This window comes from Taudactylus pleione, unplaced genomic scaffold, assembly GCF_031769625.1.
Source record: "Taudactylus pleione unplaced genomic scaffold, aTauple2 ptg000755l, whole genome shotgun sequence".
Lineage (NCBI taxonomy): Eukaryota > Metazoa > Chordata > Amphibia > Anura > Myobatrachidae > Taudactylus > Taudactylus pleione.
The window spans coordinates 3,111,406-3,138,756 of NW_028285157.1; positions in this window are offsets into that span (position 1 = coordinate 3,111,406).

A 27,351-nucleotide genomic window follows, 5' to 3' on the forward strand; every position below is an offset into this window, starting at 1 on the left:
AATGAGCATGCTGGAGTCAAGGAGGCAGGCCGGTGGAACGCAAGCTGCTTGTTCCTATGGTGATGTCTGGAGTGGATTCCGGAAGCTCAACAGTTGCCGGTTCCGGTGGGAGGGGCTGACGCCGGGTGCAGAGAGGGATGGATGGCGGTCAGACGGGGGGTATATTAGAGTGGGGTAAGTGTTGTCTATGTTGTGTCTGTATGTAATTGTCCTAAGGACGGGGCTGTGACCCCGAAAACGTTAGATTTATTACATTGCCTTTGACATTATTTGTCGACTCCGTGTGCCAGTTTCTTCTATATATATATATATATATATATAAATTGGTGTGGAGTGGGATGTGAATATATATATATAAACAAATGCATGACCCCATGTATTCCTTAGCTGCTATTCTAAACATCCTAAGCAACAACATTAGCAAAATGTATCCTTTTACTTACCATTGCTAGTATATTTGTTGTTTTGGAATCAGTATGTAATACTGGCGGTTCAAATCCCGCCACGAGAAGCCCCGACAGCAGGAGATCTCTATGCCGGCTGCTAAGTACCTTATCCCTTATGGGTTCCTAACCATAAAACTCCCGGGGTGGTGCCGAACCCTAAATCCCCCCCCCCCCCGGGGATGTCTAACCTTAATCCTCCCCCCGCGGCTAACGCTAAGGATGCCCCAGTATTACCTCGTTCGGGCTGTCGTCCATTGGCGTTCCAGCATAGGGATTCAGATAGGCGTCGGCATTTTGACGCCTATCAGAAGTCCCCCGTTGGGCTTCTCATGTTAGGATATAGACAGGCGGCATTTAGTCCGCTGGTCTATAAACTGCATCCCGTTGTTTTAGAGTGTCCTGGAATATTGATGATGTTGCTGCTTTAAAAGTAGGTCATCTAAAGAAACATAATACTAAGGTCATTGCTTAGAGTGTTTATATATATATATATATATATATATATATATACATACACACACACATATACAGTCAGGTGCATAAATATTGGGACATTTACTGAATTTTCATATTTTGGCCTCTATTCACCACCACAATGGCTTTGAAATGAAACAAACAAGATGTGATTTAACTGCAGACTTTCAGATTTAATTTGAGGGTAATTACATCCAAATCAGGTGAACGGTGTAGGAATTACAACGGTTTCTATATGTGCCTCCCACTTTTTAAGGGGCCAAAAGTAATGGGACAAACTGAACAATCCTATATCTAACTTTCACTTTTTAATACTTTGTTGCAAATCCTTTACAGGCAATTACAGCCTGAAGTCTGGAACGCATAGATATCACCAGACGCTGGGTTTCATCCCTGGTCATGCTGTGCCAGGCCTCTACTGCAAATGTCTTCATTTCCTGCTTGTTCTGTGGACATTTTCCCTTCAGTTTTGTCTTCATCAAGTGAAATTCATGCTCAATCAGATTCAGGTCAGGGAATTGACTTGGCCATTGCAAAACATTCCACTTTTTAGCCTTAAAAAACTCTTTGGTTGCTTTTGCAGTATGCTTCGGGTCATTGTCCATCAGCACTGTGAAGTGCTGTCCAATGAGTTCTGAAGCATTTGACTGAATATGAGCATATAATATTGCCCGAAACACTTCAGAATTCATTCTGCTGCTTTTGTCAGCAGTCACATCATCAATAAATATAAGGGAACCAGTTCCATTGGCAGCCATACATGCCCACGCCATGACACTACCACCACCATGCTTCACTGATGAGGTGGTATGTTTTGGATCATGAGCAGTTCCTTTCCTTCTCTTCTCTTCCCATCACTCTGGTACAAGTTGATCTTTGTCTCATCTGTCAATAGGATGTTGTTCCAGAACTGTAATGGCTTTTTTAGATGTTGTTTGGCAAACTCTAATCTGGTCTTCCTGTTTTTGTGGCTCACCAATGGTTTGCATCTTGTGGTGAACCCTCTATATTCACTCTTGTGAAGTCTTCTCTTGATTGTTGACTTTAACACATATACATCTACCTCCTGGAGAGTGTTCTTGATTTGGCCAACTGTTGCGAAGGGGTTTTTCTTCACCCGGGAAATAATTCTTTTGTCATCCACCACAGTTGTTTTCCGTGGTTTTCCGGGTCTTTTGGTGTTGCTGAGCTCTCCGGTGCGTTCTTTCTTTTTAAGAATGTTCCAAACAGTTGATTTGGCCATACCTAATGTTTTTGCTATTTCTCTGATGGGTTTGTTTTAATTTTTCAGCCTAATGATGGCTTGCTTCACTGATAGTGACAGCTCTTTGAATCTCATATTGACAGTTGACAGAAACTGATTCCAAATGCAAATGTCACACCTGGAATCAACTCCAGACCTTTTACCTGCTTAATTGATAGTGAAATAACAAGGGAATAGCCCACACCTGTCCATGAAATAGCTTATGAGTTGATAGTCCCATTACTTTTGGCCCCTTAAAAAGTGGGAGGCACATATTGAAACTGTTGTAATTCCTACACTGTTCACCTGATTTGGATGTAATTACCCTCAAATTAAATCTGAAAGTCTGCAGTTAAAGCACATCTTGTTTGTTTCATTTCAAAACCATTGTGGTGGTGAATAGAGGCCAAAATCTGAAAATTCTGTCAATGTCCCAATATTTATGGACCTGACTGTATATATGTATAAATATATACATATACATACACACACACACACACACACATGTGGATCTTTTTAATGAGTAATGTGCACACACTGAACATATGTGTTCACAATATGGAACCCCCCCAACCCCCTAGTGCCTCCCATCCCACCCCATAGCCCCTCACCCGACTCTTGCAATATACTGTATAATAGACTTAAGACAGAGACTTAAATACATAGAGACAGTAACAACGTTACGCATCTACAACCAGCCAGCCGTGGCCGCTCCCGGGTACTGCAGACTGCAGCTGCCCGCTCCCGAGTTCCCGGCTCCAGCGCTCGTGAATGCTGGAGGCGGAGCCATGAGCAACCTGTCACTCACGAGCTCCGCAATGGCCGATGGAAGGAGCTGCTGCATCTGGGCATGTGCAGCAGCCCTCCCACGGCCATTTTACATGTTACATTACAGATGAGGTCAGCTGCCCATGGCCGCTCTAATCACTGCAGCGGCCATTAGATCCACTAGTTACAGCGGTCAGTGTATCAAGCAGCCCAGCAGAGGGGAGAGGGGACCGGCCCAGCGGGAAATGGCCCGCTGTCCCGGTGGCCCAATCCGCCCCTGACTGTTGCAGCACCCTCCTCAGTCTGGCACTCTATGCGGCCGTGTACCCGGTGAATAGGTCGGGCCAGCCCTGATTGGTGAACTTTTATGTGCCCTAAACCAGGCTACCTTCACTGATTATGATGCTGTAACATGTGAACCATGAATGTCCAGCACATTATTAGATATTTAAAATATAGTGTAAGCAGAAATGTAAAAAAAAAACTATTTGGATGTCAGGGAAAAGATTTGATTAGTTTTCACAGAAATCATATTGAATTAGATAGAATTATTATTCAACTAGCTAAAGTATCCGGCGTTGCCCGTTTTGAAATCTTTAAGTTATTAAGTTTTATTATGTGATGTCATCCAAATCCATCCAGTGAAATGCCCAGAACAGGCTCCCTGTGTCAAATTCTGCCCAGAGGTCCGACCAGGACCCCAATCATTCCATTAGGCATCCCAGACCAATTACCACCCCTCTATGAAGTTTTCATCCAAATCCATCCGGTGGAAGGTCCAGAACAGGCTTCCTGGGTGAAAGTTCTTCCCAGCATCCACGGGTCAAAGTTTTGCCCAGCGTACACCAACAGCAGGTTTGACCAGGATCCTAACCCCCCTTAAACCTGGCCAGGATCTAACTATACAACTTTGCATTGGGTTCACCCCAATCGGGACCTTAACAAAAAATCCATACTCACCTACCCCTTATTCCAGTCCTCTGCTGTCTTCTGCTGCCCCCATCTTCTTAAAAAACAAACTGAAAAAAAATGGACCCACGGACATGTACTGTTCTTTAAGGATGGTACCTCATGAATGACAGCTCATCTGCTGCATTTCCCATAGAAATGTATTGGCTGAGCGGTCATTGGCTGAGAGAGGCGAGCTTTCACCTCTCTCAACCAATGAGCAGTTCCCAGCATTGACTTCAATGGTGGGAACTGCTAGGTTACTAAAGGTTACCTAGCGGTTCCCACCAAACAGAGGCCTTCACAGATCTCACTGATCTGTGAAGGCTTCTGTATAACTCGCACACATGACTGCATTTGAGTTACTACCTCCCTGTTGCTGGCCACAAACGGTCATTGTCTGTTAATCACTTTGCAAATAAATCCTAACTGCGAGTGCTAAAAATTAAATGTGATGCATTCGCAGTGCAACTCATAAGCATGCGCAAATTAGCAATAATTGCTTTAAAGGCATAAACAGCAGCATTACGTCCATCTCTGAATCAGGCCCTCAGTCACGTAAAACACTAATACATAATCAGGGCTTGATTCCAATGCCGATATTTATGCAGTTTGAACAAATGTTTATCATTGAGCATATGCAAATGCTGCACCGTGCATACGCAGCGATTGTATTGCGATAGGGCTTTCTCAAAGGATTCACTCGCAAAGTGAGTGACAGGTAGTCAGCGTTTGGGGAGGTAATGGGGGGTGGGTAGGTAAATACAGGCTTATCAGGACCATGTAAATGCAGTTTCATGCACATGCATAAATTAGCCATTGCAATCTCCTTCGCAGCATGAGAGCTCTCTGTGTGTCAGTAGAGCCGCAGTGTTTGAGGCAGGCCAGACTTCACTTACATGCCACGTGGCTGCTCAATCAGCATCAATGTTACCGATATTTATGATGTTGTATATTGTCGGATGGATATGAGAAGGCAGCAGTGGGCGTCCCTATACTTGGCTAAGCTTTGGAAGGCACTAGCATATTTTAGCAACTGCGATCTGTAAGAGATTGCAGGTGCGATTGCATTAGCGTAAATCTCGGAATCAGGCCCTCAGTTCTATATGAAGTACTGTAGCTACTAGAAAAACATTTACAAATGAAAACAAAATATAACTTGTTAGAACTGAACATTTTGAGGCTATTCCATGGAAAATAATGTTTGTTTACAGAAAATTTAGTTCTGCAAATTTTATTTTAACCCCATTAACCCCATAAAAACAATATCAATTATTATTGTATGGACTTTTGAACTCACTTGCAGCTGGGGCACTGGTTCTGAGGTCCACAGGGAAGACGTTGAAGTTTATTCAGTAGGAGAAGTAGAATGTTCCTGCACAAAAACTCAACATAAATTACAAGTAATTTATGTACTTATTTTCAGTCCATCCAGATACTTAAATAAAACATTTGTTTGTCACGGAGTGGTATACCACTTACAAAACAAAGCTCTCAGTACCTGGAAATCCTATATTTGCCTGATTAAACACAGTAGCAAGGAGAAACATAGTTTATTACATATAAACTATTTTAGTACATATAAAATGAATCTTTAAACTTGCTTTAGATCACTATTACAAGACAAGTAACAGCACTGTGGTGCAGGAGAGATGTGTATCCGGAACCCCAATTTAATTACAACCTGGACCTGCACCCCCCCAACACAAAATACATGCTTGCCTACTTTTGAAAAAGCATTTCAGGGAGAATGTGAAAGCATCACCTATGAGCGCAGCGGTAAAGTGAACGTGTACTGCTACATCTGAGAGGTGTGTCATAATAGTGACATATCCAAATGTAAAAGAGCTCAAAAGAAGATAGTAAGATCTATGTTTTGATGAAAACACACTGATATATTACAGAACATACATGTAGCCATAGGGATCATTGTGCCTTATAACCAATGCAGGGAAATTATACTAATAATCCCATTTTAATGTAAATATCACTGTTTATTTTTATATATAACATATTCATAAAGGGGGTAAGGTAGAATCAGGGAGATTGCTAGCCTCTTCAAGGAGACAGGGAGATTGCTGCTATATCAGGGAGTCTCACCTGACAATCAGGGGGAGTTTGCAAGTATGCATAAATATAGAATGAAGCTTAGAGTTCAATACATTTTCTCTATCTTCTCTGGACTCTCCCCCAGCACAACACTGTACAGTAACACTTTCTCACTTGTATTCTTTCATTTCAGTAATACAGGTATCACATTGTATTTTTCAATGTGATACCTGTATTACTGAAATGCACATAAATTAAATACAGCCTTCCTAAGCAGCACTGTAACTGTGGGTCCTGATACCTGGTGCAGACCACGCCCCTTAACATGATGTCATATAGAGGGGGTGGAGTCACAATCGCCAGGAATGAAAACAATGTTTAGAGCATCCTGAAATAGACTGATAGGTTAATTGGCTCACAAAAAAATGAACCCCAGTATGTCTGTGTGTACATGTGGAATATAGATTGTAAGCTCCACTGGAGCAGGGACTGAAGTGAATGGCTAAATGTTCTCTGTAAGGTGCTCCAGAACATGCAGGGCCGGTGCAAGGTTTTAAGGCACCCAAGGCAAAGGTTCACTATGCTGCCCCTGCTTCCCCCAAACCCTCCACCCAGCCCCTCACATACAATTTTACTCCAGCTCCCTAATAGTACACTATCGCAAGTCAGACTGCATCTGAGTACAAAATGTGTATGCAGACTCAAAAAATGCAAATTGTAGCCAAATTGCAAAGATAGATAGATATGAGATAGATAGATAGATAGATAGATAGATAGATAGATAGATAGATAGTAGGGGTGAGCGGGTTCGGATTTTTTAAATCCAAACCCCCCGAGCCCCCCCGATCCAAGCCAGGAACCAAGTCAGGCTTGGGTTTATCAGCCTGGCTCGGAAATGAAATCGAGGCAAAACATCATCATCATCCCGCTGTCGGATTCTCGCAGGTTTTGGATTCTATAAAAGGTCCCGCAATCGCCGCCATTTTTAATTTCGGCTGTGGAGCGTGCGTGCAGAGGGAGGGAGCTGGGAGCTAGTGTTGTGTGATACTGTTTGTTCAGTTGTATGATACATTATATGCTGGGCTGGCTGGCTACTGTGAAGAGGCTGGCTGGCTAATGTTGTCCATATAGGGGCTGGCTGTTGTTCTGTCCATAGGGGCTGGCAGAGGGAGGGAGCTGGGAGCTGTTGGCTACTAATAAAAATAATAAACTTAGTAGTACACTACTACTTATAGTTATATACATTCCAATACTGGGCTGGCTCGCTACTGTGAAGATGGAGAGAGCTGGGAGCTGTTGCTGACACTGGCTGGTTGGCTACTGTTGTCCACTCCATATACATAGGGGCTGCTGGCTACTGTTGTCCATATAGGGGCTGGCTGTTGTCCTGTCCATAGGGGCTGGCCATAGTGCTGTGTTCACCACCACCACCAGTGTTAAAAAAAAATATGTATATAATAATTTTCTGTGTGCATGCCGTGTTAGCCAGCCACACCTGTCATCGGTGTAGGTAGATGCGCAGGGGTGCTATGCTCCTATCAAGGGGCTGCTGCCCAAAAATACAAATAATTGTTACAGGTACTGCCCTGTGTGTTGTGGTGTAGGCCGCTGCCCTTCTTACATAAAAGATGCTGTCCTGTGTGTTATAGTGTAGGCCGCTGCCCTTCTTATTCTTACATTACAGGTGCTGTCCTGTGTGTTGTGGTGTAGGCCGCTGCCCTTCTTACATTACAGGTGCTGTCCTGTGTGTTGTGGTGTAGGCCGCTGCCCTTCTTATTCTTACATTACAGGTGCTGTCCAGTGTGTTGTGGTGTAGGCCGTTGCCCTTCAATAAAAATATTAAACTTTTATAGGAGCTAACCTGTGTGTTGTCACTGTTGTGGTGTAGGCCACTGCCCTTCAATAAAATTAAAAACTTTTACAGGTGTTGTCCTGTGTGTTGTGTGTAGGCCGCTGTCCTTCAATAAAAATAAAAAACTTTTACAGGTGCTGTCCAGTGTGTTGTGGTGTAGGCCGCTGCCCTTCTTACATTACAGCTGCTGTCCCGTGTGTTGTGGTGTAGGCCGCTGCCTTCTTATTCTTACATTACAGGTGCTGTCCTGTGTGTTGTGGTGTAGGCCGCTGCCCTTCTTACATTACAACTGCTGTCCTGTGTGTTGTGGTGTAGGCCGCTGCCCTTCTTATTCTTACATTACAGGTGCTGTCCTGTGTGTTGTGGTGTAGGCCACTGCCCTTCTTATTCTTACATTACAGGTGCTGTCCTGTGTGTTGTGGTGTAGGCCGCTGCCCTTCTTATTCTTACATTACAGGTGCTGTCCTGTGTGTTGTGGTGTAGGCTGCTGCCCTTCTTATTCTTACATTACAGATGCTGTCCTGTGTGTTGTGGTGTAGGCCGCTGCCCTTCTTATTCTTACCTTACAGTTGCTGTCCTGTGTGGTGTGGTGTAGGCCGCTGCCCTTCTTATTCTTACATTACAGGTGCTGTCCTGTGTGTTGTGGTGTAGGCTGCTGCCTTTTTTATTCTTTTTTTTTTAATCCAATAATTTTTTTATTGAATTTTATATACATACTAAAATTACATTATACAAACATTATAAACATTACAATAAAGAAAAAATAATGATACATAAAACAAAAAATAAATGTGTGTGGTTTCTCTTCGCATCATCCAAGTAACAATTATATTATATTATATTATATTCCTTCCTCCGCATGGATGACAAACATCAAGTAAATTATTTTGACACCTATATATATGACAGTGACATTTTGCACATCAATATTCATAAACTTTGTTGACATAATTCCTTGGAACTAAACATTGAACAGGCTGGGCACTACCATCCTTGAACGATTATGTGGAGAATCGAGCCATCTTTCCCAAGTAACATAATATTTCTGTACTGCATCTCTAGCGGTATAAATATACTTTTCATGTGCAGCAACCGCCCCAACCAAAGATAACCAGGTTTCCAGGTTTGGCCCAGTAGTCGCCATCCATTCCCTTGCTATACATACTTTGGCAAGCGTACAGAGATTAATATTGTAACGAATGGCAGGTTTATCGATTGTGTCTGCATCAATCACAGCCAGAATGCATGTGGTAGGGGTAAGAATATCTTGAGGTATACCCGTAGAGACAACAAGCCGGAATACCCCCTGCCAAAAGGAATTTACCAAAGGACTTGACCATATTAAATGCCAAAAGTTCCCCTCCAATGAATTACATTTAGGACATTTTGAGTCCGTCCTACCCCTTATTTTTAGTAATCGAACGGGTGTCATATATACTCTGTGTATTATAAAGTATTGAATCTGCTGATATCTAACAGACGTGGTGGCAAAGCAAGGGCTGGCAAGAGCTGCTCTCCAGTCATCCTCCTCCATTACCCCTACATCATTTTCCCATTGCTGTTTTAAAGATAGTAACTCAGACTTATGATGCTTGTTCAATAGATTAGAGTAAATTACAGATATTAAGCGGCTAGAACCAGCAGATTGCAATAACATTTTAATGGGAGACTCCTGTAGAGACAGAGGAACTTCAGAGAACTGGGCATTGATAGCATGTCTAAGTTGAAGATATCTAAAAAAGAAATGGTTGGGGACGTCGAACTCTAGCCGCAACTGATGGAAGGACTTTATAGTTTCTTCCTGAAATATCTGTCCAATAGTCACTACACCCCAGTGGCCCCAGGCCTCTCCAACTTGAAGGGCAGAGAGCTCCCTGAGACAATTAGCATGAGCAAGAGGAGTATCTGGATCTATTCCCTCCGCTTGTAATAGACATGAGACCTGTCTCCAGATAGTGATGGCCTGCCTAATTAAGGGGATATTAACTATATATATATATTATCACTCAATAATAGTCGCAGTGGTGATAAGCCTGTCTTGGATTGAGCCAAAACAAGGGCAGGCAAGGAATTATCAGTTTTGTCATTAATCCATTCCCATATATGTGTCAATTGTGCAGCAAAATAATAAAATTTAAAAAAGGGTAATGCCAGGCCTCCAGAATCACGAGGCCTAGTTAAAGTATCTAATTTGATCCTGACTCTTTTGTTGGCCCAGAGTAGTGAAGATAAGAGGCCATCAATCTGTTTAAAAAATTTCGGAGGGATACATCGGAGAATGATATAGAGTGTATAGAATTTTAGGTTGGAGAACCATTTTAATAAGGTTTACTCTTCCTGTTAAAGTTAGTGGCAGTTTACCCCATATTGGGACACGAGACTTAAGATATTCAATTTGCAGCATTATATTCAGTGGCAGATATTGTTGAGGGGTATTAGAGATCCATATTCCTAAATATTTAAAAGAATTCACCCATTTTAGAGGAAAATTTATAATAGGAACATTGGGACAAGTCCCCCTAAAAGGAAGGATACAAGATTTATCCCAGTTAATCAATAAACCTGAATATTTCCCAAATAAATCAATAACTTCTAGAGCCTTAGGCATAGAGGTATCATATTGTGTGATAAAAAAGTTATATATTGTCCGCATATAGTGCAATTTTATCTACCCTAGATTCCAGTTGAAACCCATGAATGTCAGAGTGAGCTCTAATCATGCAAGCCAATGGTTCAATGGCCATAGCAAAGAGAATGGGTGACAGGGGAAATCCCTGCCTTGTTCCCCTATAAAGTGAAAATTATGTGGAAATAAACCCGTTTACCGACACTCTCGCCACAGGGTCCGTATATAACAGCTTTACCCACTTAATATATCCCGGGCCAATACCAAAACCGTTCCATGGTCTCCCAAAGAAATATCCACTCAATGGAATCGAACGCCTTAGCGGCATCCAGTGACACAATAATAGAGGTTTGTGGGTCTCCACGTTTTATTTGTAAATGTGTGAATAACCGCCGTAAATTTACTGCCGTGGACTTGCCGGGCATAAAGCCTGTCTGATCGGGATGAATCAGTTGAGTTATGACCCGGTTAATCCTAGCGACCAATATTTTTGCCAGAATTTTTATATCTGTAGGGAGAAGTGATATAGGTCTGTATAAGTCAGTCCTGGTAGTATCCCTACCTGATTTAGGCAAGACAACTATCAGTGCCTCAGACATTGAATTTGGCAGCATATTGTTTACGTAAATTTGATTAAATAGCTCCAATAGTTGAGGAACAAATGTTTTTTATGTTTTTTGTATAACTCAAGGGGGATCCCATCTAAGCCTGGGGCTTTACCATTTGGGAATGAATTTAGGGCCACCTCTACCTCCTCTAATGTCAATGGAGAGTCAAGAGAGTCCCTTGCCTCTGGGGAGAGTGTCGGGAGTGATACAGTAGACAAAAATTCATGCACCTCCGGTTGGGTATAAACCAACCTAGACTTGTAAAGGTCATGGTAGTATTTAACAAATTCCTCCAAAATATCTGGGGTATGCACATATTCAATGTTATCTGACCCAACTAATTTTACCACTGTATTGGATGACTTTTGTTCAATTCGGGCCAAGGGCCTGATTCAGACCCACTCGCGAGCGGCTGTCCACTCGCAAGTGGGTCGATGGTCTGCACTGAGCATGCGCACGACGGAGGGAGCTCCGTCGTGCGCATGTGCCAGATGCGACGAGCGAAGGACTTTCCTTCGCTCGTTGTGTCTGGTCAAAGGGGGCGTGCTGTCGATGTTGATTGACAGCACGCCCCCTTTGGTGGGCGTGCCTCCCTGACGGGGGTGTTCCTAAGGGAACGCCTACCGTAAGAAGCCGGCCCACTGACATCCCTAGTGATGTCAGTGGGAGTGATTTTGGCTCTGATAGAGCCAAAATCACTCCGGGCCTTGCGGTTGAAAACCTCAACCGCAGGCTCCGGCTCGCAGTGGCGAAGGTCGCGATGGTCACGACCATCGCGGCCATCAAACTGCACGCTTGTATAGGCTGTGGGTGGTGACCCACAGCTATACGAGCATCCAGGAGGACGCTCCATAATTATGGAGGGCGGCCCTCATTCAGAGCGTGCGCTCTGCTCAGAGCGTACGGCTCTGAATGAGGGCCCAAGTTAGCTAAATATGAACCGGGTCTATCACCTGATGCATATTGCAAGTGTGAATTAAAAATAATCTTATGTTGAGCCTTATCCATTAAACAATCCTTCCCAAATTTTTGGGCATCCCACCATGTTTTTTTATTTAATTCTGATCCATCAGCAATATAGGCTAACTCCAAGGATTTACATGAAGCCTCCAGATCCATTTCAGCTTTTTTATAGGAAGACTTCAAATCAGCAACTCTTCGAATTAGAGAGCCTCTTAGAAATGACTTAAAGGCATCCCATACAACTGCAACAGTTGCAGTACCACTGTTTAATTCAAAAAATTATTTCCACGCCGCCTCCAATTCCACTCCAGAGCCCTCTATGTCTGGACTGATTATTATTGGGGAGTGGTCAGAAATTCCCCTAGTCTCATATGTTATCTTGTGTATTCTCATCAATAAATCCGGTGTAGCTAAAGCCAGATCAATCCTGGAAAATGTTGAATGTGTGTATGAGAAAAAGGAATATTGTATTGCAGAGGGATACCTTATCCTCCAGGCATCAACTAGGCCCATTCCCGCAACCATACTCGAAAATCCAGTTCCCCTCCACTGTGTTGCTAGGGCAGACATTCTATGTCTATCTAATAGGGGGTCTAATATGTTATTAAAATTTCCCACACATAAAGCGGGTGTTCCCGGGAATACGGCCAAGAATACAGCAACCTTTTTGAGAACATCATGGGAGTACGGTGGTGGAATATATACCGCTAATAATAATAAGGATATAGAATTAATTTTACATTTTAAGAAGACATATCTACCCCAGGCATCACACTGCACCTTTTCCAAAAGGAACTGGGCGGATTTCCGCACTAAAATAGACACACCCCTTGATGCTGAAGTATGTGAGGAGTGATATGTCCATCGTATCCATGGCTTCTTTAACGACAACAATTTCCCATCAGTCAAATAAGTCTCTGTTAGACAAATTATATCTGAAGCGTATTTTTTAACCTGTCTAAACACCAGCGATCTCTTAACCTTATCGCTCAAGCCCCTCACGTTCCAAGTGAGAACATTAATATTGTGTGAAACTGACATTCAGATAGTTACAACAATATTTAAACATCCATGAAACCATATGAAGAATGAGTATGTGGCACCACACAAAATAGAAAGAAACCACTACAATTGAAAAGTAAAAAAAGAAAATAAACAAACTATCCCATACAATTAGCATGGACCCATCCCCTATAACACCCCCCACACTGTATACCAGACCCAACCTAGGCATACCTTGTACCTGAACACCCCTATCCCACACTACAAAACTAAACTAAGCAATACAGAGTATATTACCTTGCTTATCAAACAATAGATGGAGCAAAGAATATAATGGCTAAAGAACAAAACACGTTAAAGCCTCCGAACACGGAGTTTTCCCCCGGGAATATTAACACGTCTTAAAGAAAATATAATAAATAACATCTGACGTCTAGCTAGCAGAGAACAAAAAAAGAGGAAAACACTTATCAATTTACCCTTATAGGACAGAATAGTACAATCACAGAAACATATTACCTAAATGTGGATAAATCTGTAGACATATAATGTTAGCAGCAACAGGCCCTTATGTAAGTATAACGATTTGTCAACATCATAGCAACATCGCTATAGCATAAACTAAAGACACTGCAGTGGGAGTACAGTATACAGTAGTCTTGTAACCACATATAATTGGTGAAACTCAAAATAAGATACCAGGATATCAATCATTAGCCAGTGTTTCCCTGGCTGGTCTGCGGCGGTCCAGCCACAGTGCTGCTTCCCTCGGAGTCGAGAAGAATTTGGTCTTATCATCAGCAATGACACGAAGCTTGGATGGGTATATCATGGCGTATGAAATATTAAGATCATGTAACCGCCTTTTAATCGGAAGAAATTGGGCTCTGTCTTTTTGTACTTCTACAGCGAAATCTGGAAACTTCGGAGACATGAGTCACGTCCCATTGTAAAGGGCCATTAGTACAAATAGAGTCTCGATCGTGTAAGAACTTCGCTATTAGAGTACGTGGCGGCGCCCCAGGCGGCAGGGGTCTAAATGGCACCTGATGAGCTCTCTCAATTGTAAAATAAGATGAGAAAGAGGTAGATCCGAATGTATCAGCCAGCCATTTTTCCAGGAATTTTTCAGGATTGGTTCCCTCCTTCTCTGGCAACCCCCCCAAAACGAACATTATTACGCCTTAGGAGTCCCACCATGTCGGACATTTTCCTCTGTATGGAAATAAGCTGGGAATCCATAGAGTCAACACGGATGCTTAGAGGAGTTATCTTATCCTCAAAAGTGGAAGTGTGAGTCTCCACCTCACCAACTCTCTCACGCACACACTGCAGGTCATGGTGTATAATTGAGAGGTCAGACTGTACTTTCCCGATCTTCTCTGACAACCTAGTCTCACAAGCCGTCACCGCCACAAGAACACGTTGAAGTGCAGCGTCAGATGACTCAACTGAGGTTGCTGATTCTGCAGGGGATGTAGGAGGGGATTTGTCACCCTGTGCAGCAGAAGTGGATTGGGCAGGAGGTACTCTGGAGAACTTTTCCAGTTTAGCTGCAGCAGCTGAATTCTTCCCTATCATGAGGATATATATGGGAGGAGCTGTTAATTGTAGAATATGTCAGACTGCTGTAGTATATAAGAATAAAGATATGTAACACCTCCTCCTATGTTTTAATATTTTATATAAGAACAGGCACTGTATTTATAAGAGTAGTAGCTGCCACCAGGAGACCAGATGCAGAGTGAACTGGGGCCACATATGAGTTACCACGTGATTATGGCACACAGAGCCCTGCGATATGGAGAGCCGATCTGAGCCCTCACACAGGAGAGTATTCTCACCGTCACGCTGGGATGCTGCAGGGTGAGTCACAGCTCTGCCGCTAGCCGCCTGTCACTCAGGAGTCGCTGTGCAGGAGCCGCTGTACAAGAGCAGCTGTGCAGTAGCCGCAGTGCATGCACCGCCAGCGGTACACGAGATCCGGCCCCATCTCCCTGCTGCGACCCTGTGCCGGGTAAGTCAGCCGTCCTGGCCCCGCCGTCACCACAGTTTCCACTGGCCCCACACCAGTTTTGAATCCCGGGGGAGCAATCAGGATATGGGGATCGGATATAGTGGTTCGGAGAGCTCAGCCAAACGCGTGTTACAGCATGCTCTCCGTGGCCACACCCTGCCTTTTTTATTCTTACATTACAGGTGCTGTCCTGTGTGTTGTGGTGTAGGCCGCTGCCCTTCTTATTCTTACATTACAGGTGCTGTCCAGTGTGTTGTGGTGTAGGCTGCAGCCTTTTTTTATTCTTACATTACTGATGCTGTCCTGTGTGTTGTCACTGTTGTGGTGTAGGCCACTGCCCTTCAATACAAATAAAAAACTTTTACAGGTGCTGTCCAGTGTGTTGTGGTGTACGCCGCTGCCCTTCTTATTCTAACATTACAGGTGCTGTCCAGTGTGTTGTGGTGTAGGCCGCTGCCCTTCTTATTCTAACATTACAGGTGCTGTCCAGTGTGTTGTGGTGTAGGCCGCTGCCCTTCTTATTCTTATATTACAGCTGCTGTCCTGTGTGTTGTGGTGTAGGCCGCTGCCCTTCTTATTCTTACATTACAGGTGCTGTCCTGTGTGTTGTCACTGTTGTGGTGTAGGCCACTGCCCTTCAATACAAATAAAAAACTTTTACAGGTGCTGTCCAGTGTGTTGTGGTGTAGGCCGCTGCCCTTCTTATTCTTATATTACAGCTGCTGTCCTGTGTGTTGTGGTGTACGCCGCTGCCCTTCTTATTCTAACATTACAGGTGCTGTCCAGTGTGTTGTGGTGTACGCCGCTGCCCTTCTTATTCTAACATTACAGGTGCTGTCCAGTGTGTTGTGGTGTAGGCCGCTGCCCTTCTTATTCTTATATTACAGCTGCTGTCCTGTGTGTTGTGGTGTAGGCCGCTGCCCTTCTTATTCTTACATTACAGGTGCTGTCCTGTGTGTTGTGGTGTAGGCTGCTGCCCTTCTTATTCTTACATTACAGGTGCTGTCCTGTGTGTTGTGGTGTAGGCCGCTGCCCTTCAATAAAAAAAAAACTTTTACAGTGGTTATTCACTTCATAAAAATAATGGAGGATAAAATAGGGGAAAATCAAGAACCACTTCCTCCTAGTGCTGAAGCTGCTTCCACTAGTCATGACATAGATGATGAAATGTCATCATCGTCGTCTGCCAAGGCCGATGCCAAATGTCATAGTAGAGGGTATGTAAAATCCAAAAATCCAAAGTTCAGTAAAATGACTTCCCTATGTTCATGAGTAGTGGTTCAGCTTCACATGACGATGGAAGCCCTCCTCCTCCCACTAGAAAAATGAAATGAGTTAAGCTGGCAAAAGCACAGCAAAGAACTGTGCGTTCTAATTCTAAGAAGATATCACAAATCCCCAAGAACAGTCCAAGTGTGGCGGCAGTTGCCACTGGACGGGGAGAGGTGGCTCCTTCCACCATTTGCATGCCCTCTGCAACTGCTGGAAGGAGCACCCACAGTCCACTTGCTGATTTTTAAATTTTTAAAACTGCTGAAGTACAGCAGGATGAGGATATTGGTGTGTAGCTGTCGCTAAGGAAGAAGTTGATGAGGTGGATTCTGATGCTGATGTGGTTTGTTTAAAGCAGGCACCATGGGAGACAGTTGTTGTCTGTGGGCTGAAAAAGCCCATCATGGTCATACCTGGGCAGAAGACCAAACATTCCACCTCTTTGGTCTGGAAATATTTCTATGCAAATCCAGAATACAACTGTCTTGCCATATATACCTTATGTAAAAGTGTAATAAGTAGGGGATGTTAATCACCTAGGAACATCCTCCCTTATACGTCACCTGCAGCACGTTCATAAAAAGTTACTGCCAAGTTCAGAAAACTGTGGCTAAGACCATAAGCAGTCCAGGGACACCTAAATCCCTTTGTCCTGTTGTATCCAAGTGCCTGCAAACCACACCATCAACTCCCTCCTTGTCAATTTCCTCCTCAGTCAGGATTGGAAGTAGTCCTGCAGGCCATGTCACTGGTATGACTGACTCCTCTCCTAACCAGGATTCCTCCGGAGGATCCTGCATTTCTACGCCTACTGCTGCCACTGCTACTGTTGCTGCTGGGAGTCGTTCATCATCCCAGAGAGGAAGTTGGAATGCCACTACTTCTTTTACTAAGCAATTGACCATCCAACAGTCCAGTGTGAGGAGGATGAAGCATGACAGCAGTCATCCAGTTGCAAAGCGGATAACTGAGGCCTTGACAGCTATGTTGGTGTTAGACGTGCATCTAATATCCGCCATTAGTGAAGTGGGATTTAGGGATTTTAATGGAGGAAGCATGTCCCCAGTACCAAATCCGATCTGGATTCAACTTCACTTGGCAGGTGATACCGAGAATGTACAGAGACGTCAGAAAAGGTGTCCTCAGTGTCCTAAAAAATGCGGTTGTACCCGATGTCCACTTAACCACGAACATGTGGACAAGTGTAACAGGGCAGACTAAGGACTATATGACTGTGACAGCCCACCTGGGTAGATGTATTGACTTACGAAGCAACAAGAGCAGTGTCACCAGTAGCAGCATCTTAGAAAAGCCAGCTCGTTCCAAGGTAGGCTATGCTGCGTATCACCGGTTTCAGTAAGAGGCATACCACTGACAACCTCTTAAAGAAACTGAGGGAAGTCATCGCCCAATAGCTTACCCCACTTAGACTCTCCTGGGGATTTGTGATATCTGACAATGCCACCAATATTGTGCGGGCTTTACATCTGGGCAAATGCCAGCATGTCCCATGTTTTGCTCACACAATAAACTTGGTGGTGCAGAATTTTCTGATAAATGACAGTGGCATGCAGGAGACACTTTGGGTGGCCCAAAAAATTTCTGGACACTTTCGCCATTCAGCGACTGCGTGCCAAAGACTGGAGCACCAGCAAACACTCTTGAACCTGCCCTGCCATCATCTGAAGCAAGAGGTTGTGATACAGTGGAGATCAACCCTATATATGCTTCAGAGGATGGAGAAGCAGCAAAGGCTATTCAAGCAGATACATCCACCTATGACATCGGCAAAGGAGGGGGTATGCACCTGACTCAAGCGCAGTGGAAGATGATTTACGTGTTGTGCTAGGTTATCCAGCCCTTCGAACTTGCCACACGTGAAGTCAGTTCAGCCACTGCCAGCTTGAGTCAGGTCACTCCCCTCATCAGGCTTTTGCAGAAGCAGCTGGAGAAAGTGAAGGAGGAGCTAAGACAGAGTGATTCCATTTGGTATGTGGGACTTGTGGATTAAGCCCTTCATTCGCTTTGCCAGGATTAGAGGGTGGTCAATCTGTTGAACTCAGACCACTACATTTTGGCCACCATGCTCGATCCTAGGTTTAAAGCCTATGAGGTATCTCTCTTTCCAGCAGACACAAGGCAGCAGAGGTGCAAAGACCTGCTGGTGAAAACACTGTCAGCTAAAGCTGAACGTGACACGTCAACAGCTCCTTCTTCATTTTCTCCCGCAACTGGGGCTGCCAGGAAACAATTTAGATATCCTAAGTAACCTGCTGGTGGTGATGCAGGGCAGGCAGGACCAAGTTTGGACATCTGGTCCGGACTGAAGGACCTGGCAACAATTTCTGACATGTCTACTGTCACTGCATATGATACAGTCACCATTGACAGAATGGTGGAGGATTACATCAGTGACAGTATCCAAGTAGGCATGTCAGACAGTCCGTACCTGTACTGGCAGGAAAAAGAGGCAATTTGGAGGCCACTGTACAAACTGGCTCTATTTTACCTAAGTTGCCCCCCCTCCAGTGTGTACTCCGAAAGAGTTTTTAGTGCATCCGAGTACCTTATCAGCGAAAGGCATAGGAGGTTGCTTCCACAAAATGTGGAGAAGATGATGTTCATCAAAATGAGTTATCAATTCTTCCAGGAAGACCAGCCTCCAGAAAGTACAGAGGGACCTGTTGTGGTGGATTCCAGCAGGGATGAATTAATACTCTGTGAAGATGAGGATGTACACAACACTGAAAAGGCTGAGGAATCGATGGATGAGGAGGATTAGGATGACATCTTGCCACCGTAGAGCCAGTTTGTGCAGGAACAGATAAATTGCCAGCTTGTTTTGTGGGGGCCCAAATGAACCAATCATGGCAGACCTTGTCACTGAAATTATTGGTTTGTTAAAGTGTGTATGTCCTGTATATACAACATAAGGGTGTGTGGTAGGGCCCAAGGACAATTCCATCTTGCACCTCTTTTTGTTCTTTGCAGTCTATACTCTGGGGCCTAGTTTTACAAACTGCCATCCTGTCTGCCACTGCAGTGCCACTCCTAGATGGGCCACGTGTTTGTGCGGATTCATTATGAATGAGAGCCAGCCGCGCAGTTCAAATCCCAACAGCGGCATCCCGGCAGCAGTGAAAATCCCGATCGTCCATAGGTAAGTATTTTCTACCATATTCTACCCCCTAACCCTAACCCTCTCTTGTGGGTGCCTAACCTTAATCCCTCCTCTAAGTGCCTAAAACTAACCCCCCTTCCCTGCTGCCTAATTCTAAGTCCCCCGGCGGGGTGCCTGACTCTAACCTCCCCACTGGGGTGCATATCCCTAACCGTCCCTTCCCCTAGCATAACCCTAAACTCCCGGGGCGGTGCCTAACCCTAAGTACCCCCCGGGAACCCTAAACCTAACCCCCCACCCGTGGCTGTCCGCGCCTGGTGCACGGCTTACCTTTGATCGGTAAGCCGGGTGTCGGGCTCCTGGTGTAGGTAAAATGACAGGCGTTGGGATTTCGACACCTGTCATTTAACCCCTTGCCAGGATTAGACAGTCAGGAAGCCGATGGTCGGGATTCCGTCCGCCAGCTTTCTGACTGCTTCCCGTTTGTGCCGCCCACTTGTTTTACTTAGCATAGTCAACCAGCAACCTTTTGACCTAAAAACAATATTGTGAGGTGTGAGGTGTTCAGAATAGATTGGAAATGAGTGGAAATGAAAGTTATTGAGGTTAATAATAGCGTAGGAACAAAAAAAAATTCTGTGATTTTAGCTGTTTTTATGCTCTTTTCCAAAAAAATACAGATCCAAAAAACATGGAAGGGTGGTTTTGGCAAAAAAAAATCTAGACTTAAAACAATAAGAAATATCCAAATCCAATACCAAAACACAAAAAGTGGCCGGTGCCCACCCATAATAGATAGATAGATAGATAGATAGATAGATAGATAGATATGACAGAGATACATATGACAGAGATAGATAGATAGACAGATAGATAGATAGATAGATAGATAGATAGATAGATAGATAGATAGATATGACAGAGATACATATGACAGAGATAGATAGATAGATAGATAGATAGATCAGAGATAGATAGATCAGAGATAGATAGATAGATAGATAGATCAGAGATAGATATGACAGAGATAGATAGATAGATAAATAGATATGACAGAGATAGATATGACAGAGATAGATAGATAGATAGTGTGACACAGTTAGGTTAGGGGGTCCCTCTCCTGGGTAGAAGACTCCTTCCTTACACACACACACAGCAGCAGGGAAGCAGCACACCAGTCTGGATGCAAGTACAAGCTGGTCGGCGCCAGTCTTTATTGTACAATGTCAGAAATAACACAAAGAAAACATAAACGTAAATCCTAGCCCTGTCGGGGCACTAACTTCACAGGTAGTTCCCTCACTACCAGAACCTGGCAGGGCCTAATGCCCTCACCAGCAACAAAGCACAGCACAGTACTCACAGATAGGCTTTCCAAGTGTCTCTGAGCAAACTCCCTGTCTGCTCTCCCAGGTGAGACAATCAGCCCTCAACACACTAGGCTTATATTGGCCACCCTCAGGTGTGAACCCAATCAAGCCTGTTACCAGGCTGCGAGAACCAAAACCTGGAGTGGCCGTGGGTGGAGCCCTCCCTCTCCTCTCACCCACAACCCCCAGGTCCCAAACCGGCTTTTCAAAAAGCCGATACTCAAGCCTACTATACTGCAGACTTTCTCCTGGGGATTTTAAACACATAGGACAGGAATCTGGGATAAATGTCCCTGCCACAGACCACTTTATCAGTGATCCTATCACATATCCCCCCCCTTTGTTTCGACCTATGAGGCGGAACAACTGAAGCCCCCAAACAATGAACGCGTGACAACGCGTCTGCTTTAAACAACAGGCCCCCTGGCCTGTGTTCCACCGAAAATTTAAAAGTTTGTAACGCCCACTTTATGGCCAACGCCTCCTTCTCCACTGTGGCACCGGGTATGGAATCGAATTTTGAAACACTGTTCAACTTTCGGAAGTCATTGCAGAAACGCACACTCCCGTCGGGCTTTGGAATCAACACAATGGGACTTGACCATTCACTATGTGATACTTCAATAACCCCTAACTCTAGCATATTTTTAATTTCTTTCGACACCGATGCTCTTGGTGCTTCTGGTAACCTATAGGGCTTTAGATTAACTTTAACCCCTGGGTCAGTGATGATGTCATGTCTAACGACGGAGGTTTTCCGAGGTACGTCAGAGAACAGCACCCTATTTCTAACCAGAAACTCCTTCACCTCTCGTTGTTGAATTGCCGACAGGGTTTTTGCCACTGTCACTTCGGGAACTAAGGGCCCTGGATTTACTGGAGGGGCTCGGACGGCCGACGGTACCATTCTATCTTTCCAGGGCTTTAACAGATTTATATGGTATACCTGTTCCGGCTTTCTTTTCCCCGGCTGGTAAACTTTGTAATTGACCTGTCCCACTCTTTCTAAGATTTCAAAGGGCCCTTGCCATTTAGCCAAAAGTTTATTTTCCACCGTGGGAACCAACACTAACACTCTGTCCCCAGGAGCAAAGCTGCGTAACCGAACCTTGTGGTTGTATACCCTCTGCTGTGCCTGTTGAGCCTGTTTCAGGTGCTCTCTCACTATCGGCACCTCTATAATAGGCAATGGAACTAGTGGTCCCTTAAAACGTGGTCTGGGAGCATGATACTGACACTCAGGGCAGGATGTGCAAAAGTCAGATACCTCTTTATGAAGCCCGGGCCAGAAAAACCTCTGCATTATTCGCTCAGTGGTTTTCTCTACCCCTAGATGACCTGCCGTTATACGACCATGGGCCAGATCCAACACTGTTCTTCTGTAGGCTTTGGGAACTATTAGTTGTTCCACAACATCTTCCCCCTTCTTAGTCACCTGATATAACCAATCCTGACACATTGCCATGTGGGGATAGGACAAAGGACTATCAGGGTCTATGGGTTTACCATCAACTACTTTTACATTCTCCCTGGCTTTTACCAAAGTAGGGTCATTCAACTGCTCCACGGCAAAGACCTCTCTTCTGACCTCTAAATCAGGCAGATGATCCACTGGCCCAACAACACTTCCCACCTCAATGGGAGGCACATCAGTTGGTGGGCCACCGTCACGCTCCGCATTCTCTAGTTCGCCAACCATAGTAGGAAAAGGGAATAACTCTGACTCAGAAGAAACTCCCTCCTCCACTATATTGACAACCTTCTCAAGTGGACCGGGGTTGTTCACTTCTGGAACAAAACAGCTTTCCCACAATTTCCAGAAGTGAGCAAAGTCTCTCCCCAATATTGCATCATACATCAGACCAGGCACCAAACCCACAGAAACTATAGCAGAGCCACATGGTGTCTCGATGTTCACCTCGACAGTAACATAATATCGATTATCCCCATGTATGCAGGTCACATCAACAGTTTTCCCCTTATGCCTCAAAGGGTTCACCAGCTCAGCTTTTATAAGTGTCACCAAGCTACCAGAGTCTAACAGTGCCTCTACTCGGTTGCCATCTACAGTGAGTACACACATGTGCTTATCAGTCTCAGCCTGCCGGTCAGCCGTACAGGCTGTCTGTGCAAAGAAAAAACCCCTGCGGTAGACATGAGCAGTATCACATTGCATAGGTTCAGTTGTAAGTGAACAATTAGCGGAAATATGGCTGAAGTCACCACACCGGAAACACTGAATCATATTAATGTCTAGTCGTTTACAGGGCAAGAACCTTCCTGGCCTGGCAGGCCTGTCTCCAGGTTCTACACCCTCAGTCTTAGGTACATCCCACCGCCCAGCACCCTTCTCCCCTGGAACAGTCTTACCAGTGTCTCTGGGAGTTCACCGGTGCGCCATAGGGGCTTGGTGGGGCATACTCCACAGCTCCTCAGCTGCCACGTACCTCTACACTAGCTCGACCAACTGGTCCGTGGTCTTAGGGTCTGCATGGCTCACCCACTTGCGCAGAGTTGCGGGTAATGATCGCAGGTACCGGTCCATCACGACCCTTTCCACGATCTGTAGTCCCATCAGCGTCTCGGGCTGTAGCCATTTTGAGGACAGATGGACGAAGTCATGCATCTGTGAACGTGGAGGCTTGTCCATATGGAACTCCCAGCGGTGGACCCGTTGGGCACGAACAAAGGTGGTGACTCCCAAGCGAGTTAGGATCTCCTGTTTTAGTTTTTTATAGTCCTTGGCATCAGCCAGGCATAAGTCGAAATATGCTTTTTGTGGCTCCCCAGACAAAAAAGGTGCCACCAGACTTGCCTACTGCTCCTGGGGCCAACTCTCCCTTTCGGCCGTTCTTTCAAATGTGGCGAGATAGGCCTCCACATCATCGCCCGAAGTCATCTTTTGGAGGAAGCGACTGGCTCGTACAGAGTGAGTGGTGGTGGGAGGACCAGTATTAACATCTCTGGGCCGGGCGACCAGATACTGTACCACCTCTCTTATGGCCTGGCTGTTTTCCGCAATGGCGACCTGTTGTTGCCTCTGGGCTGTCTCCAAGGCCAACAGTTGCACCCTGGTGGATTCCTGCTGAGCCCTGGTAGATTCCTGCTGAGCTGCTGTAGATTCCTGCTGAAGTTTGTTCATCTCCTGCTGAAGTTTGTTCGTCTCCTGCTGAGCTCCTGTAGCTTGGAGCGGGGCCTTAATAATTTCCTCCATTTTGTTCTGGGGTGTAGGTTGGAAGTTGAACCTTGCCTCTCTGAGCATTGGCTGATGCCTCCTCTATGGGACTTCAAGGACACAGTGTTATTTCCACACTCACAAATTGGGTGCCTGTCCCTTTAATTTTTAAACGGAAACTTTTCCTCTCGCTGCAACTTCAGTGTGTGTGGGTGCCCGCATTCTCCACCATATTGTGACACAGTTAGGTTAGGGGGTCCCTCTCCTGGGTAGAGGACTCCTTCCTTACACACACACACAGCAGCAGGGAAGCAGCACACCAGTCTGGATGCAAGTACAAGCTGGTCGGCGCCAGCCTTTATTGTACAATGTCAGAAATAACACAAAGAAAACATAAACGTAAATCCTAGCCCTGTCGGGGCACTAACTTCACAGGTAGTTCCCTCACTACCAGAACCTGGCAGGGCCTAATGCCCTCACCAGCAACAAAGCACAGCACAGTACTCACAGATAGGCTTTCCAAGTGTCTCTGAGCAAACTCCCTGTCTGCTCTCCCAGGTGAGACAATCAGCCCTCAACACACTAGGCTTATATTGGCCACCCTCAGGTGGGAACCCAATCAAGCCTGTTACCAGGCTGCGAGAACCAAAACCTGGAGTGGCCGTGGGTGGAGCCCTCCCTCTCCTCTCACCCACAACCCCCAGGTCCCAAACCGGCTTTTCAAAAAGCCGATACTCAAGCCTGCTATACTGCAGACTTTCTCCTGGGGATTTTAAACACATAGGACAGGAATCTGGGATAAATGTCCCTGCCACAGACCACTTTATCAGTGATCCTATCACAATAGACAGATAGATAGATAGATATAATAGATATGACAGAGATACATATGACAGAGATAGATAGATCAGAGATAGATAGATAGATAGATAGATAGATAGATAGATAGATAGATATGACAGAGATAGATAGATAGATATGGGATAGAAAGATTGGACAGAGATAGATAGATATGACAGAGATAGATAGATAGATAGATAGATAGATAGATAGATAGATAGATAGATTGATAGATAGATAGATATGACAGAGATAGATAGATATGACAGAGACAAATAGATAGATATGTCAAACATAGATAGATAGATATAACATGTCACGACCCAGGTTTCGTGGCATGGAAATTTGCAGTCCTTACCAGTGACGTGTTCCTTCTGGCAGGAGAGCTGGCGTGTGGAGGTTGGCATTGCGTGTACACAGAGGTTTGCCAGTGTTGGACTATCCTGACAGGGGTAAGACTAGTGGAATCTCTGCGTCACGGCTGTCTGGGCACCACCATGTTGTCTTTGGCCATGTGATATAGCAGTTCAATTGTCTGTGGGTCACCTGCTCTCTCTGGCCTATCACGTTCTGTTGCTGGGTACTTAAGGTTGTCTGGAGCTCCCTGTAGTTGCCAGTGCAACATGTTTCACGGCATCAGCTGTGAGAGAGAGTTCCTGCGCTCGTGACCCTGAGACCTGTGCTCCGGTGCTTGCCCGGACTCCTTGTCTGCCTTTGGCTCCCTGCAGCCTGCACCGCTCTGCCTTGCACTCTGCTGGAGATCACCCCGCACCTTCCACCAGACCCACTCCTGCCTGAACCTGTCTCCTCAGTTAACCCATTCCTGTACAGCCAACATCACAACATTTCCGGATATCCCACTCAAGCCATTACTCTACATACCCGGATTTCCATTTCACCTTTACAGTCTATCTGGATTCACCTTATTCATCTCTGTCACCGTGCTGGACATTTATTTATTCCCACTCACTACAATTTTCTCCTGCCACAGTTATAGTAGGCGAAGGCTGGATAAGCGTGAGAATATGTATGAGTACTAGTGTTTTTGTTGTATGGCTGTTGATGACAGCATTGTTGCTGGGCAGTTTTTGGTGCTGTCTGGTCAGCTGGTTGGTAGAGCCAATGATTTTGCTTGAGGGAATGGTCAGATGGACAATATATAGTGGCTTGTGTTGCATGTAGACAGCCTCTTTTTCTGGATCTTTGAAACCCACCATTCTACCCGTTACTGGTTTTGGTTGTGTCACACTAACCTTTTCTTTTCCCAATTTAGGGGAGGCACAGCATGGCATGTGTATGCTGCAGCTCAGTGGCTTTATGTTCGTCAAGATATAGTTGTGGGGGCACTTGTCCTCGATGAACCTGGCAAATTTGTCCTGCTCCGTGCGGGGGGACCAAGGCTCTTTTGTATGGAATCGTCTCGGATTGGCCCATGGGGGAAGTGGGACCCTCGCAGCGTTAGTGCGTCTAGAGGGGGGACATTTCAGTCATTCCCCGAGTATTTGAGTGAAGTAAAAGCTAGAACTAAGCCTGCAGCGTCTCTTTGCCACCCTGGTTAGGTTAATGAATTCATTATAAATAAAAGCTGTGACCTTTTAGTCAAGCTCTTGTTGTCTGTGTTGTTATTTATTTATTTAAGTTAAGTAAGCTACATAAGATTGTTAAGGGTTAGAAGCAATAAACCAATGTATATCTTATTAGTTTGTTATTACTGGACTTTAGTTATCTTATTGTTCATTTCTACCAACATCCACATTAAACCACTTACTTTTCAGTTTAAACCTGTTCAGGTGTTTACTCCTGTTTCCATCCTGGGTCCACAACCAACACAGACTCTTAACAGTTTGCACTGGCCTAATGGATTTGGCCACTGCACAGGAGTCCAGAGCAGATTTAATTCATGGCATGGCTTCTCGCCTGGAAGGATTGGGAACCATGCAACAGCAATTAGCACAGTATGTGCAGGAAATGGCATGCTCTCAGGATAATTTACAAGCTACACTAACTACTCCAAGTATGCCTGCAGCTACTCCTGCCTTTACTTCTGTGGTATCTGCCTCTGGAGTTCCACCTCATTTGTATTTACCTTCACCTGGCAAGTTTGATGGCAATCCTAAACTGTGTCGTGGATTTCTCAACCAGTGTGATGTACATTTTACTTTACAACCCTCCAATTCCCCTACTCCTAAAACTAAAGTGGCCTATATTGTGTCTTTATTTTCCGGCTCAGCCTTAGATTGGGTTTCGCCGCTCTGGGAGTGATCAGATCTGCTACTTAATAATTACCCAGATTTTTTAACATCATTCAGGATGCTTCTTCCAGTGTTATGAATCTGAAACAAGGTAGTCATCCTGTCAGTCAGTACGTCATTCAGTTCCAGACATTGGCATCAGAGCTCAGATGGAACGAAGAAGTCCTAACATCAGACTTCTGGCATGAACTTTCGGATCGTATAAAGGATGATCTAGCCACTCGTGATTTACCCTCTAGCCTTAATGATCTCATTTCTCTCTGCAACAAAGTAGATATACGCTTTAGAGAGCACCAAGCTGAGAAGCACAGAGCTGATCGTTTTA